The sequence below is a fragment of the Colobus angolensis genome, unplaced genomic scaffold, assembly GCF_000951035.1.
Source record: "Colobus angolensis palliatus isolate OR3802 unplaced genomic scaffold, Cang.pa_1.0 Scaffold350, whole genome shotgun sequence".
NCBI lineage: Eukaryota > Metazoa > Chordata > Mammalia > Primates > Cercopithecidae > Colobus > Colobus angolensis.
In genome coordinates, this window is record NW_012116822.1 from 225266 (window position 1) to 238368 (window position 13103).

The 13103-nt window shown below is 38.0% G+C and overlaps 1 pseudogene; it reads right to left on the minus strand.

Moving 5' to 3' along the window:
• Positions 1–2578: 2578 nt before the first annotated feature.
• The window catches only part of LOC105519545, a 12591-nt pseudogene continuing 2066 nt past the window's right edge, over positions 2579–13103 (minus strand).

Here is a 13103-nt window from a genome sequence, read left to right on the forward strand (position 1 = left end):
CTTTTTTCTTGCTGGGCTTTGTTGGCCTTTTTGATGCAAGAGTGATGAATCCAAGCAGGAATGTCGTCCACCTTCAGAGCCACTGGCGTAGTGAGGATGACAGTATGAGGTCCTTTGCAGGCAGGAGTGAGTCCTTCCTTCTGAAACTTTTTAACATATACCAGGTCACCAGGCCGCAAAGAGTGGCAGGGCCTCATCTGGTCAGGAACTGGATTGGGATGAGCTCCCCGGACAAGTGGCTGGATGATGTCTTGTACTTGTTGGAGAGGCTGCAGGTACTGTACTGTAACAAATTAGCTTGTGAGATTTCTGCTAAATGGGTACCCCTTAGCTTAGGCAAGATAGGCGGAGCCCTTCCATACATGATTTCAAAAGGTGAAAACCCAGCCCAGTAAGGGGTGTATCTTACTCTAAGGAGGGCTAAAGGAAGGAGCTTTACCTAATTCTCACCAGTCTCTAGGATTAATTTAGTAAGGGTACTTTTTAGGGTGCGGTTCATGCGTTCTACCTCTCCAGAGCTCTGGGGTCGATAGGCACAATGGAGTTTCCATTGAATGTTTAATGCCTTGTTAACCAACTGAGCTGTGGACGAAGTGAAGGCAGGTCCATTATCAGACCTTATGGCAACAGGCAGTCCATGTCGAGGGATGGTTTCATTGAGCAACAGCTTAACTACCGTGGTGGCAGTTTCATTTTTCGTGGCAAATGCCTCAGTCTATCCGGAAAAGGTGTCTACTAGCACCAGGAGGTATTTATATCCTGCCCGGTGCAGTTTTATCTACGTAAAGTAAATTTCCTACCTTTCTCCTGGCGAGCCTCCCTGGAGGTGGTGACCTGGGCTGGGCTTACCTTGCTTGGCGTTTACCTGAGCACAAGCCGTACACTGGAGAGCTGCTTGGTTCGTTACATCCTGAAGGTGGGGGATCTTGAAATGGCTCCTGAGAAGCTGGGCCAATTTTACTCCTTCTTCCTGATTTTTACTGGCCTGAAGATCTGAAGCTTGTTTTTCTTCCTCTGGGGGGTATTCTGGGTGGTCTGGCAAGTCAGGTCACAGAAAGGACACAGGAGGCAGCAGGGTTAAAGGCACGACCAGGAGCCGAGCTGCAGCGTCTGCTCTTTGGTTACCATGGCTTCTTTGATGTCCTTTGCAGTGAATCACAGCCACCTGTTGAGGCAGCCAAACAGCTTCAAGCAGGGCCACAATTGCTTCTTTTCCTGCTGAGGTGAGTAGCCCTCACTCTTGATAGATGGCTCCAAGTACATGTACAGCAGCAAAAGCATACCTGGTGTCAGTGTAGATGTTAATACATTTGTCCTTACCCCATCGGAGGGCCTGAGTGAGGGCGACCAATTCAATTCTCTGTGCCGAGGTCCCTGCCGGCAGTGCCTGGGCCCACAGTGTGTCTGTCTCCATAGTAATGGCTGCACCAGCCTCTTGTACTCCCAGTGTACTTCATTCCCACTCTACGTGAACTCTGCCATCCCTCATTACTCTGAAAATGGGGATTCAATGTCAAACTCACAAATCACAGACAGCTACAAGTATCTTTGTATTGGACAAAGTTATATCCAAATGATAGTCATTGAGACTTAAAATGTAAATTATGAGCTAATTATTAATAAAAATATTCAAAGTAAATTATAAATACCTACCAGTGGGAACATTAAATCAAATATTTTTTGCTAAAATTTACCACATTTATTCCAAATTGTGATTTTATAACAAGTAGATGTCTTTCAAATATTAAGTGGTCAGAAAAATACATAATGTGAGACTGACATATTTTCAGACTTAAGTCACATTAATATGAGTCAAAATAAAGTTATACTAACTAAAATACATAAAAAAGCCACTGAAGGAAAAGCACCACAAGACATAGCAACATACTTCAGTTCATCTGGGAAATCTAGAATTAAGTGTCAAAGTGGCTCATTTAATTGAATCTTAATTTCAAAATACTTATTTCAGGTACAAGCATTTCCATTTATCTGCTTCATTATGGTCTTAAAATGTGGCAACATAAAGACATTAAATTTGTTATTTCAGCAATATAAGACTACATAGCTTATGAACATTACACTGTAGCTATTACAGTTTCATAGGTGACAATGTCTTTACTCAAAGAAAGCATCTGTCAGCTCTACCTTTTATTTCCTGGAAACAAGGTATGTTTCCAAGCTGATATAGTAAACACATTTTTTTGTTTTTTTTTATTAAAACAGCTTTGTTAAAATATGATTTCCATACTACATATTTATCTGTTTTAACATACAGTTCAAATATTTTTAGTAAATTTACTAGTAGTGCAACCATCCCTATAATCCAGCTTTAGAACATTTTCATCACTCCAGGACAAACCCTCATGCCCATCAGCAGTCACGACCCATTTCCAGTGCCAGCCCTACACAAACATTCATCTTCTTTCTGTCCCTATATATGTCTTTTCTGGATGTTTCACAAAATGGAATTATACAGTATGGTAAATACATTTTCATCTATCTATTTTTATATTGAACTAGATTCAACATATAGGCACAATGAAATGTTTAAATTTTCTTTCTGGAAGGTTAAAAATATTTATCTTTCTTCATACTTCTCTGCTTCTTCTTTTACATACTGAAACAGCTTTTCTTTTGTAGAATTATATTCATTCATTAATTTCTTATTTTTCTCTTCTAGAAGAAGATCTTTCTTTCCACTCTCAAGACAGCCTCCTTGGATATTAATTACTATCTCTTTATCATTGCCTTCCTTATGAGCACCCTGTAGTTGTTGTTTAAGCAAGAGATTTTCACATTCTAGTTGACACAGTCTCTCCTCTACACAGTTGTGCTTTCTGGTGGATTGACTAGTTTAGCTTCCTCATTTGGATGCACCTGCTCCATTTCCTTTATTCAATGCTGTGCTTGCCTCTGGTCCATCTGCACACTTTCTAAAGCCAGTGTCTTTTCCCTGAGAGCATCTCTTGTCTCATGGAGCTTACCTTTTAAGGTATTTAACTTCATCCCAGCTTTAGTAAGCAACTCATGTTTATCTTTTAGTTGAGAAATAGTAGAACTCATTTTTTTTTTTATGTACAGAAAAATTACATGCTCTCTGTAAAACGAGTTCTAGGTCTTTTGTTTCTACACTTGCATTGTGCTCATTTATAGCAGCAGCCAGTCTAGAATGGAGGAATTCAACTTCAGCTTCCAGTCTGTCTGTGCGGTGTTTTTCCTTCTCCAATTTTGAATTCAGCCTTGTATTGACAGCTTTGAGGTCATTAAGCTGTTGTCAACACTGGGACATTGTTTTTGTTATCATTTTCTCATTGAGTCTCGCACTCTTTTCAAAGTTAGCATTTATTTCCCTAATACTTTTAATTTCCTGAATATATTCCTTTTCCTTTTTGAGACTGTCATTTTTTATTACATATAATTCCCATCTGAGTGTGGCAATATCTCCCTTCAACATGCAATTTGTATATATCACATCCTTCTTTTTTCCATAACTTTGAAAATCCTAAATAAAACAAAAGAAATTTTCAGCTAGCACTCAATAAAATAACATCATGGTTATCTCTGAAGTGAAAGAACAACCCATACATTCATGCAATCAAAAGTTGCTGTAAGTGGATATCCAACTGGAGAAAAAGTTGAGCAAAACCTTGAACCTTACAGAGCATAAATTTCAAAAAGTTCAAATATTTATTTGAAGTCAGTGAATCCATAAAACTAAAACACACACATACACACTGGAGAATTTTTAAGAATATCAGAATTGGAAAAGCCTTTCTCTGAATTACAGCAAACTCAAAGCATAAAGTAAAATATTAACTAATTTGACTAAATTAAAATATTGGAAAAAGGAAATTGCATTTATACTCTGATATCTAACCCAGACACCACCCTATAGTAAAAGCTTTACCTCCACCTGTATTTGGACAGATAAAATTTCTCAAAGTTTTAAAAGTTCTGTTTCCCTGATAATATTGTATTGTGATTTGACTAAACATTTTTTTAGTCAGTTATAAGAATTTCATTTACTAAATCATAAATCTAGACATTGTACTAAGCACTTCTACAAACATACATTGATGAACTTATTTAGTTATCACAATTCTTAAAAAGAGAGGTTAAAAATATAAGCAAGCTGCAGGATTTTCCCAGAGCTTCTGACTCTACTTCTAGTTCTCCACCAGATCACAGTTACTTCTGTGGTGTAAATATATCAACACAAAAACATAGAAACAAAAAGACACAGGCATAAAATGTGTCTTCTGTCTTTGTCACCTGGATTCTCCATGAAATAGCCAGATTGAGAGGATGTGACCTTGTGGGGCTTCAGAAACAGAAAAGAAGCTTTCCCTTTTCTGCACTAAGCTATTATTTTCCCCACTGCCTTTTATCCTTATTTTTTCATTTGGATCCTGGGATATAAAAAAAGTGAAGGTGCTCACTGAAACAGAGGAACCAAAGTTTACCACAACACAAGGAGCAGAGTGAAACTACTGAGTTGCTACTGCAGAATCCTGGAAAATGAGATGTTCCCCAAGTTTACATTCAGTTACCACAAAAGTTTATAGCTGGAAGATTTACAGTATAGTTGTATACTCTAGCCCCATTATCTACTTGATAATGGAAGTAAAACCAAGAAATATTAAATAATTCACCCAAAGCTCCTACGGTGGCATTACCTAGCATTTCATGTCACCAAAAGGGAAGATACAATTAAATATTGCTGAATTACATAAATTACCAGATAAAATATATCAAATTAGATAAATTAAAAGTGTGACTTTGGCAAAGCAATTTAATGCCTCAGAGGATAGCAGGAGGCCTCATCTGCTTTTACTTTGAAAGAAGAAAATCTCTGGATTTTTGTCTATCTTTAGAATACAATGTACAGAACTCAGCTTTCTACGATAGAGTCAAATGATAAATTTTTGGCTGAGGAGTTATGCTACTTATATGATAAAATCATACATGTCAAAACTTACCATATTTTATTAAACAACATAATGTAAAAGTGTGCTTCAACAGAAACACTGGAGAGTGGTGATTTTTTTTTAAATATGCAAAAGTATATGTATTTGTTTCCAAAAATATTTAAAATGGCCATGATGGAATTACAAGTTTAAACAGCTTAAGTCAAACAAATAAACTTACATGCATGAAAGCACATTAAACAGACATCTTTGCCTGATAATATTTGTTGCAACTCTCAAGGCTGGATACATTTTCAAGTCTCTTCTCAGTCATTGTTTATTGTGTTACCATTTTATCATTTAAATAAATGTAATTCATCTTTAAATGAATACAGTAAGAAGAATCTAGAGCTTATTTCTTTAGCAATTTTCTTTATGTTTAGCTGATTCAGAAGGTCACATGGTATATGGCTAAATTATTTTCCCAGGCCATGTGCTACTTGGAAGACTGATAGTGAGACTTAGGTTGACTAATAAACAAATATTATGATAATGTTTTCCAGAACTGTCATTTAGATAGCAGCACTAATCTACTTTGACACATAATTACACATTTAGATAACTCCACTGTAACTATACACATGAGATTTTCTTGAGTAGAAAACCAGAATGAATCAGATAATTTATAAAAAGAGAAGTAGCAAATGAACCTCTTTCTTTTTATAGTTGAACTTTCTTTCTTCAAAGCCAGGAACTCTGCTTGTAACATGCCCACCTCATTCTTAAGCCTTTGCATATCTTGCTGTAAGTCTAGATATGCTTTTGGTGTTCTGTCAGTACGGGGTGGAGAATAACTCACATTTTCTCATTCGGGTTTCATGCTTTTATAGCTATTAGCAGTGGGACTGTCATATGTGGCTCCCTGAAACATACTTGCCAGTCATCTTCTAAGCTTTAGAAGAGCTTCTAAATTCCATATGGCTTGTGGAACAAGTGCTGTATTGGATTTTTGCTTTTGTAAGTGTAACAGCAGAAATACTGTGGCTTTCTATCTGTATCACATGCCTCATTTCTTTGGAGTGAGAAAACCACAAATCAAAAAGACTTTTTGGATCTCTAGACTGAGGCCAATGTCTAATTTCCAATTAGTGGTATTTTGGTTTATATTTTTTGCCATTTGCATATCAAACTCTTGATCTTCTTTCATTTCAACCATAACTACTGGGTTCTTTAATTTTTCAATTTTTGTATCATTACAAACAATTCTCTTCATCTCTGAGAAACAGGTTACATGTCTGGTTTGTTATAATTTTTACAGTCTGATTTATTTTCATTTGTGTAAAGCTTAGAAGATGACTGACAGGTGTGTTTTAGGGACCCAGAATATAAATGCAATGAAAAGACATGTTTGTGATGGGCTCCTTCTGTTTAGGCAATGCCTGGAATACTACAGAGTTAGACACTCCAAGATGCATCTGCTTCCTTGCAGTCAGGGATATGATTCATCAGATTAGAGGGCACTCCCTTTAACTTTATCCCTCTCCAGAGTTACTACGTAAGAGCTCTTCCTCAGGACAAACAGTAATTTTGGATTTTTCAAAACTTTCACCAATCTTCAGTTGAACTTTCTTGTAATGACTTTTAAAAGAAGTCTTGAATATACAGATAATACCCTCTTTATCACAATTCTTACTCAGTTCTGGTTCTTGAGACATTTTTTTTTTTGCAGGTGTAAAAGTGGAAAATTAATTTGCTTGTTTTGTTTCTCAGATGTCTTTTCTGTTAGGGTGCATGTTTTAAAATTAACTTTATTCTGAATTAAGTATGAACAAAAAATAGAACATAATTAAAATTTAACTGTAAAACTTAATCTGTGTTTTGCTACCCCTAAGTTACTGGATTATAACTAAGAAGTAAAAAATAATTTGCCTTGGCTTAACATAGGAGAAAAACATGAACCAGCAAGCTTAACTCTCACTGTTAGTTTGGACTAAACTTAATTCATTATGAATTAAATCTGCCAGAAATGGGTTCACAGATGATATGTAGTATTCCAAAAGCTTTCTCTCTTAAAAGGATTTTGACCTCAGCATACCATAAATAGTGAACCCCTACAGTAAATTCATATTTCTGAAGATTAACCAGAGAGTAGGCAAATGCTAAATTATTAGAAGCCAAAATGAACACCAATCAGAAAGAGAAGAAAATTTTTAGATTCTACTTCAAATGCTATGAGTGTTATCTGGATAGATTATTTCTTATATTTAGTTCTAATATATTCTAAGTTCCACTAGTGACAGTGGAATAAAAGATTTTAATAATGTTTACTATTTATGTTAAAATAAGAAATTTATTGTTTGTACCCTGACACCAAAGTCCCATTCTGAAAGTCGTAATTCTCTTAATAGGCAGTTGGGTTGATTGTATGACCCCATCCTCTCCCTGAACATAGACACTGAAGACAACCAGAGACCAAAAAAAGAGAAGAAGTTTTTAACCTCAGCACTGGTGACCAGCAACATAAAACTGCAAAAAGTTTGAACCACTGGGAATGATGCCTCCTTTAACAGAAGTTGAACTCAGTGGCCATCACTGTCCAATTGTTCATAATTTCTCTAGCTTAGTAATACAACTCCATTTTTGATGTTACTTACTTTATCGTGAAGAAGGTTATAAAAATAAAAGATAAAATAAAATAAAAGAGCAAAGAGACTTCTGGAAATTTCTGGCCTCAGGTTCAAGGGTACAGATAGCTATGAGTTACTACAGACTATAAGAATATTTTAAATTTTATAACTGGCTAAAATGTTTTAAAATTAAATATGAAATTACGATCTGTTGGATTCTAAAAGGATAGTCTAAAAGGTCACTTCATTTGGACTATGCTATATTATTAAAGAAAAACCAACTAACCAACCAATAGTAAACCAGAAATTTAAATTGCTACATACCTGTGGCTGTTTTCACTTCTTTCAAGTATTTCTTGGTCTTCCTCTGAAGCCACTTTTAAGTCGTGTTCTGCTGACAAATCCATATAGTTAGTTAAAATGAACTACGTAGAAGAGTTAGATAAAGGCTAAAGTCATTATACAAATAAATGGAAAATAACACGTATTATTTTATAAATTGAGAGTTTAAATGAAGCTTAATGTTTACTGGAATATTTACATTTTTAAGAAATACTTTTAATTATCTAAAACTCCAACAAACCACTTGGGGAGACACTAGATATCAGCAGGTTCAAGCCAAAAGTCTCAGGGTCACCCACAAATTATTCCACACAACATAAACAAACAAAACTGCTGGAAACAAAGCAAAATTTAAAAATACAGTAAAAACATATAAAGTAATACTTTCTTCTCTACTTCATAATAGTATCTTTTCAACAACATGCTAAGTGAGTTATTTACTAATAATTTGCAAAATTTTGTTGCCATTATACCTTTAGTAGTGTATATCCTGATTTTTACATCTGAAATGTTTTCCTCTACTATTCTGACAAATTTATTTCGTGTTTTAAGACTCTGAATGTAGGCTGGGCACAGTAGCTCACACCTGTAATCCCAGCACTATGGAAGGCCTAGGAGGGACAACCGCTCGAAGCCAGGAGTTTAAGAGCAGTCTGGAGACCACAGAGAAACCCTGACTCTACAGCAACTTTGCCAGGCATGGTGGTGTGAGCCTGTGGTCCCGCAGCCCGGAAACCACAGAGAAACCGGGACTCCACAGAAACTCTGCCGGGCTTTGTGGTGTGTGCCTGTAGTCCCAGCTACTTAAGAGGCTGAGGCGAGAGGATCCCTTAAGACCGGGAGTTTGAGTTTGCAGTGAGTCTCGATCATGCCATTGCACTCAACCCTGGGTGACAGAGTAAGAACTTGTTTCCAAAAACGGAAAAAAGAAAAAAAGGCTCAGAATGCTATGTGAAGTCCTCCTTGAATCCGGCTATCTTTTTGCACATACACAGGTGTCTCCTTCCTTGGGGCCCTCTTAGTACTTTGTCGTTTTCTAGTGTCACTCCGCCATCTGAACTGCGCATCATGTCTTTCCATGCTTATCCCCTTTGCTGCTAGACTGTAGCAATCTTCTTCTTATAAACAGTCTTTATTTTACTAAATGTTTATGGAGTTCCTGCTAAGTGGTAGGCACTGGGGTTTAAAGAATGGGAATAAAAGTCATCGGGGATGGCTTTTCTAGAGATCCTGCCTGAGCTGAGACTTAGACAGTGAGGTTCACCAGATTAAAGCAGGCAGAGGACAGGAAAGGTAGCGCATGCCAGGCAGTGGCAAGAGAGGGAGAGAAGCCTCCCAGAGCGTATTTGTCTACATGAGAGGGATGGTGACAGGGGCATCACCAGCAGCTCAGTAATGCCAGAAAAAAGGGCAGACAGAGAAGGGGCTGCAGATGGAGATTTGGGCAGAAGCCAGTTTCTGAAAGCCTTATATAAACCAACTATTATTGTCATTTCTTAAATGTTTTTAAAAAGCAAAACAAATTAAAAAAGCATAATTCCAAGAAAAAGACCTACATTTTATTTTATCTTATCTTACTTGACTTGATTTTTATCAGAGATGGGGTCTCACTCTGCCACCCAGGCTACGGTGTAATACTGCTATCATAGCTAACTGCAGCCTCAAACTTCTAGGCTCAAGCAGTTCTCCTGCTTCAGCCTTCCAAGTAGCTGGGATTACAGGTGCAGAACACCACACCCAGCTACATTTAAAAAAAAACAGACATGGGGTCTCGCTATGTTGCCAGGCTGCTGGACCTTCTAGCCTCAAGGGATCTTTCTGTCTCAGACCCCAACACTGTTGGGATTACAGGCAGGAGCCACCATCCCCAGCAACAACAATATTTTCAAATGAATAAAGTGGAGCTCCATCATTTTATTTTATCATGGATGGGTGAAAACCTTGTAATAAGACTTGTATACTCCGTGGATTTGTGACAAGGAAACTATAGCATTAACTGTGGCTGAAGCTTCCCTTGTCCCCCAGTCTCTTTACATGGTTAAGAGTAAAGTAGCTGGGACTACAGGTGCCTGCCACCGCGCCCGGCTAATTTTTTGCATTTTTAGTAGAGACGGGGTTTCACCATGTTAGCCAGGATGGTCTCGATCTCCTGACCTCGTGATCCACCCGCCTCGGCCTCCCAAAGTGCTGGGATTGCAAAGTGCTGGGAGCCACCGCACCCGGCCAGTGTCTTACCTTTTGCACCTTCTTCTCCTTTTTACAAATTTGCAGGCTTCGTAGCTGTTGTTTCTGTCAAACATGCAAGCTTGTTAGATATTCCTTCTGCAAAACATCATCCCTCTGCCTCCTTGCCTGGCAAAGTTTCACTCACTCTGCATGCTTCCCCTAAATCCTATCCATTTTTCAGAAGCTTGTGCTCATCACCACACATTTAAAGGTGGATGTCATCTCATGAACATAATAAATACCTAGTCAGTAATAACTATACGCTCCCAGGTGACATCTATCCTCCACTGATCCTCCACATAAGGGGTCAGCACACTACAGACCACAGGTCAAATCCTGCCTACCATATGTTTTATCTTAATAAAGTTTTATGAGAGTACAGTCGGGCCTACTCACTGACATGCTACCTATGACTGCTTTCACACTACAATGGCAGGGTTGAGTAGCTACAACAGAGAACACATGGCCTTCAGCTGTATAAATCATTCTTGAAAAGAGAGTAAGAGAGAGAGACAGAGACAGACCACATGGGCTAAAATATTTCCTACTTGGCCCTTTACAGAAAAAGCGTGCCAATCCCTGCTTTATACCCTGAACAGAGTGCCCTAATTCTCAAATCTAATCTAATGCCTCCCCTACTCACGATTTTCCAATGAATTTCTAGAGCAAACACTGCTGGCTCCCTATCCAAGAGCAGTTCCTTATGTTGCTTGCTGGAGAAACACAAATCTATTTGGATATTTATTATCCCAATACCCCTCCACAGCTTCAAAAGAGAAATGATTATTCTAAGCTAATCACATTTGCTTTCCCAATGCCTGGTTTAGGAATGAGCATGTGGTGTGACCCAGCCAATAAAATATTACAAAAAGGGCCGGGCATGGTGGCTCATGCCTGTAATCCCAGCACTTTGGGAGGCCAAGGTGGGCAGATCATGACTTCAAGAGATCAAGACCATCCTGGCCAACATGGTGAAACCCCATCTCTGTTAAGAATACAAAATTAGCTGGGTGTGGTGGCAGGTGCCTGTAGTCCCAGCTACTTGGGAGGTTGAGGCAGGAGAATCGCTTGAACCTGGGAGGTGGAGGGTGCAGTGGGCCAAGATCATGCCACTGCACTCCAGCCTGGTGAGAGAGCAAGACTCTGTCTCAAAAAAAAAAAAAAAAAAAAAATTACAAAAAGTCCCCTGCATACTTCTGAGTTTTCTCCCAATTTAATAGACACATGTGAAGAAAAGCAGCCCTTCCAGCCTTTAGATACTGTCTTGTGAGAACATGATGTTTGGAGCTGTTGCTAAGTAGCCAACCATGAAAGGAGAAATGAACAAGATACTGCCAACATCATAGCTGAAAGAGGAACAAGTGGGATCCAGTTGTATCACTGGACAACCAAACAAAGTCTGGTTCTTATGGTTTTGGCCACTGTTAGCTAGGTCTTCTAGTATTTGCAGGCAAAAGCATTCTACCCAAGAAGTTTCCCCTGGCCTACAGGATAAGATCTACTCATTTCTATACAATTAAAAGTCTTTTATTGAACTTGTTTCTAGACACAGGTAAAACAACAACAACAACAAAATCTTTGCTAAGCTTGCCTTCCCCGGCACATACTGAACGTAATAAATACATAATAAATAATAACTATAAGCTATTTTCACCTCATTACCAACCACTCCCATATAATTTTTTTTGCACTACTAAATTTAAACTGCTCATAAACTCTACAAAATTCACTCAGGTGTCCTACGTTTTAAAATTGCTCCTCCTTTTTTTAAAACTTTCATTCTTCATGGCTGCTTCTTCTGTCAAACATGCAACTTGTTAGATATTCCTTCTGCCAAGCATCATCCCTCTGCCTCCTTATTGGCAAAGTTCCACTCACTCTGCATGCTTACCCTAAATTCAAGCCAGATTTTAGAAGTTTGCATTCGTCACCACAAATCTAAAAGTGCCTGGCACATACTGAACATAATACATACATAATAAATTATAACAATAAACTCCCAGATGACATTGGGCACACAGTAAGCACTATATAAGGTAGTAAATAAATGACAATGGTATTCACAATCTCCTAACTGTATTTTTTAAATGGATTTTGTAACATTGGAAAAATGCTTAGTCCACAAAAGACACATTATAGTTATTTGTTAAGTGGAAAAGTATATGAATAATTAAAATATTTTTTTCTTAAAAATTCTGGTAAAAAAACACAAAAATTGAATAGTTATCTGTATTCTATTATGAGTACATTAAAGACAAAAACTATTCAATTCCATCTTGTCTGCTGCGATTTGTCAAACCTAACTTATACAAGTGGTTTGATAAATATGTACTAAATTAATGGTGTCTTTATACAGTTCAGATTGTACAATGCATTCGGTGTTATATTTTTGTTATTGTGAACCATTTTTATAATTTTATTATGTTTTTTTGAGCCTAGAGTTTGGCTAATGTAATATCTATTATGATCATCTTTTGCCTAATGGTAACAGAGTATTTTTTTTTTTTTTTTTTTGAGATGGAGTCTTGAGTCTTGCTCTGTCACCCAGGCTGGAGTGCAGTGGCACAATCTTGGCTCACTGCAATCTCCACCTCCTGGGTTCAAGCAATTCTCTCGGCTTAGCCTCCCAAGCAGTTGGGATTACAGGTGCTTGTCCCCGTGCCTGGCTAATTTTTGTATTTTTAGTAGACATGGGGTTTCACCATGTTGGTTAGGCTGGTCCCAAACTCCTGATCTCAAGTGATCTGCCTGCCTCAGCCTCCCAAAGTGCTAGGATTACAAGCATGAGCCACTGCGCCCAGCCTGGTAACAGAGTATCTTGTTCCAACAAAATTAATATTTTAATTGTCCAGCACATTTTTAAAAACAGCTTGTTCAGGCCGGGCGCGGTGGCTCAATCCTGTAATCCCAGCACTTAGGGAGGCCGAGAGGGGCGGATCACAAGGTCAGGAGATCGAGCCCATCCTGGCTAACACGGTGAAACCCCGTCTCTACTAAAAAA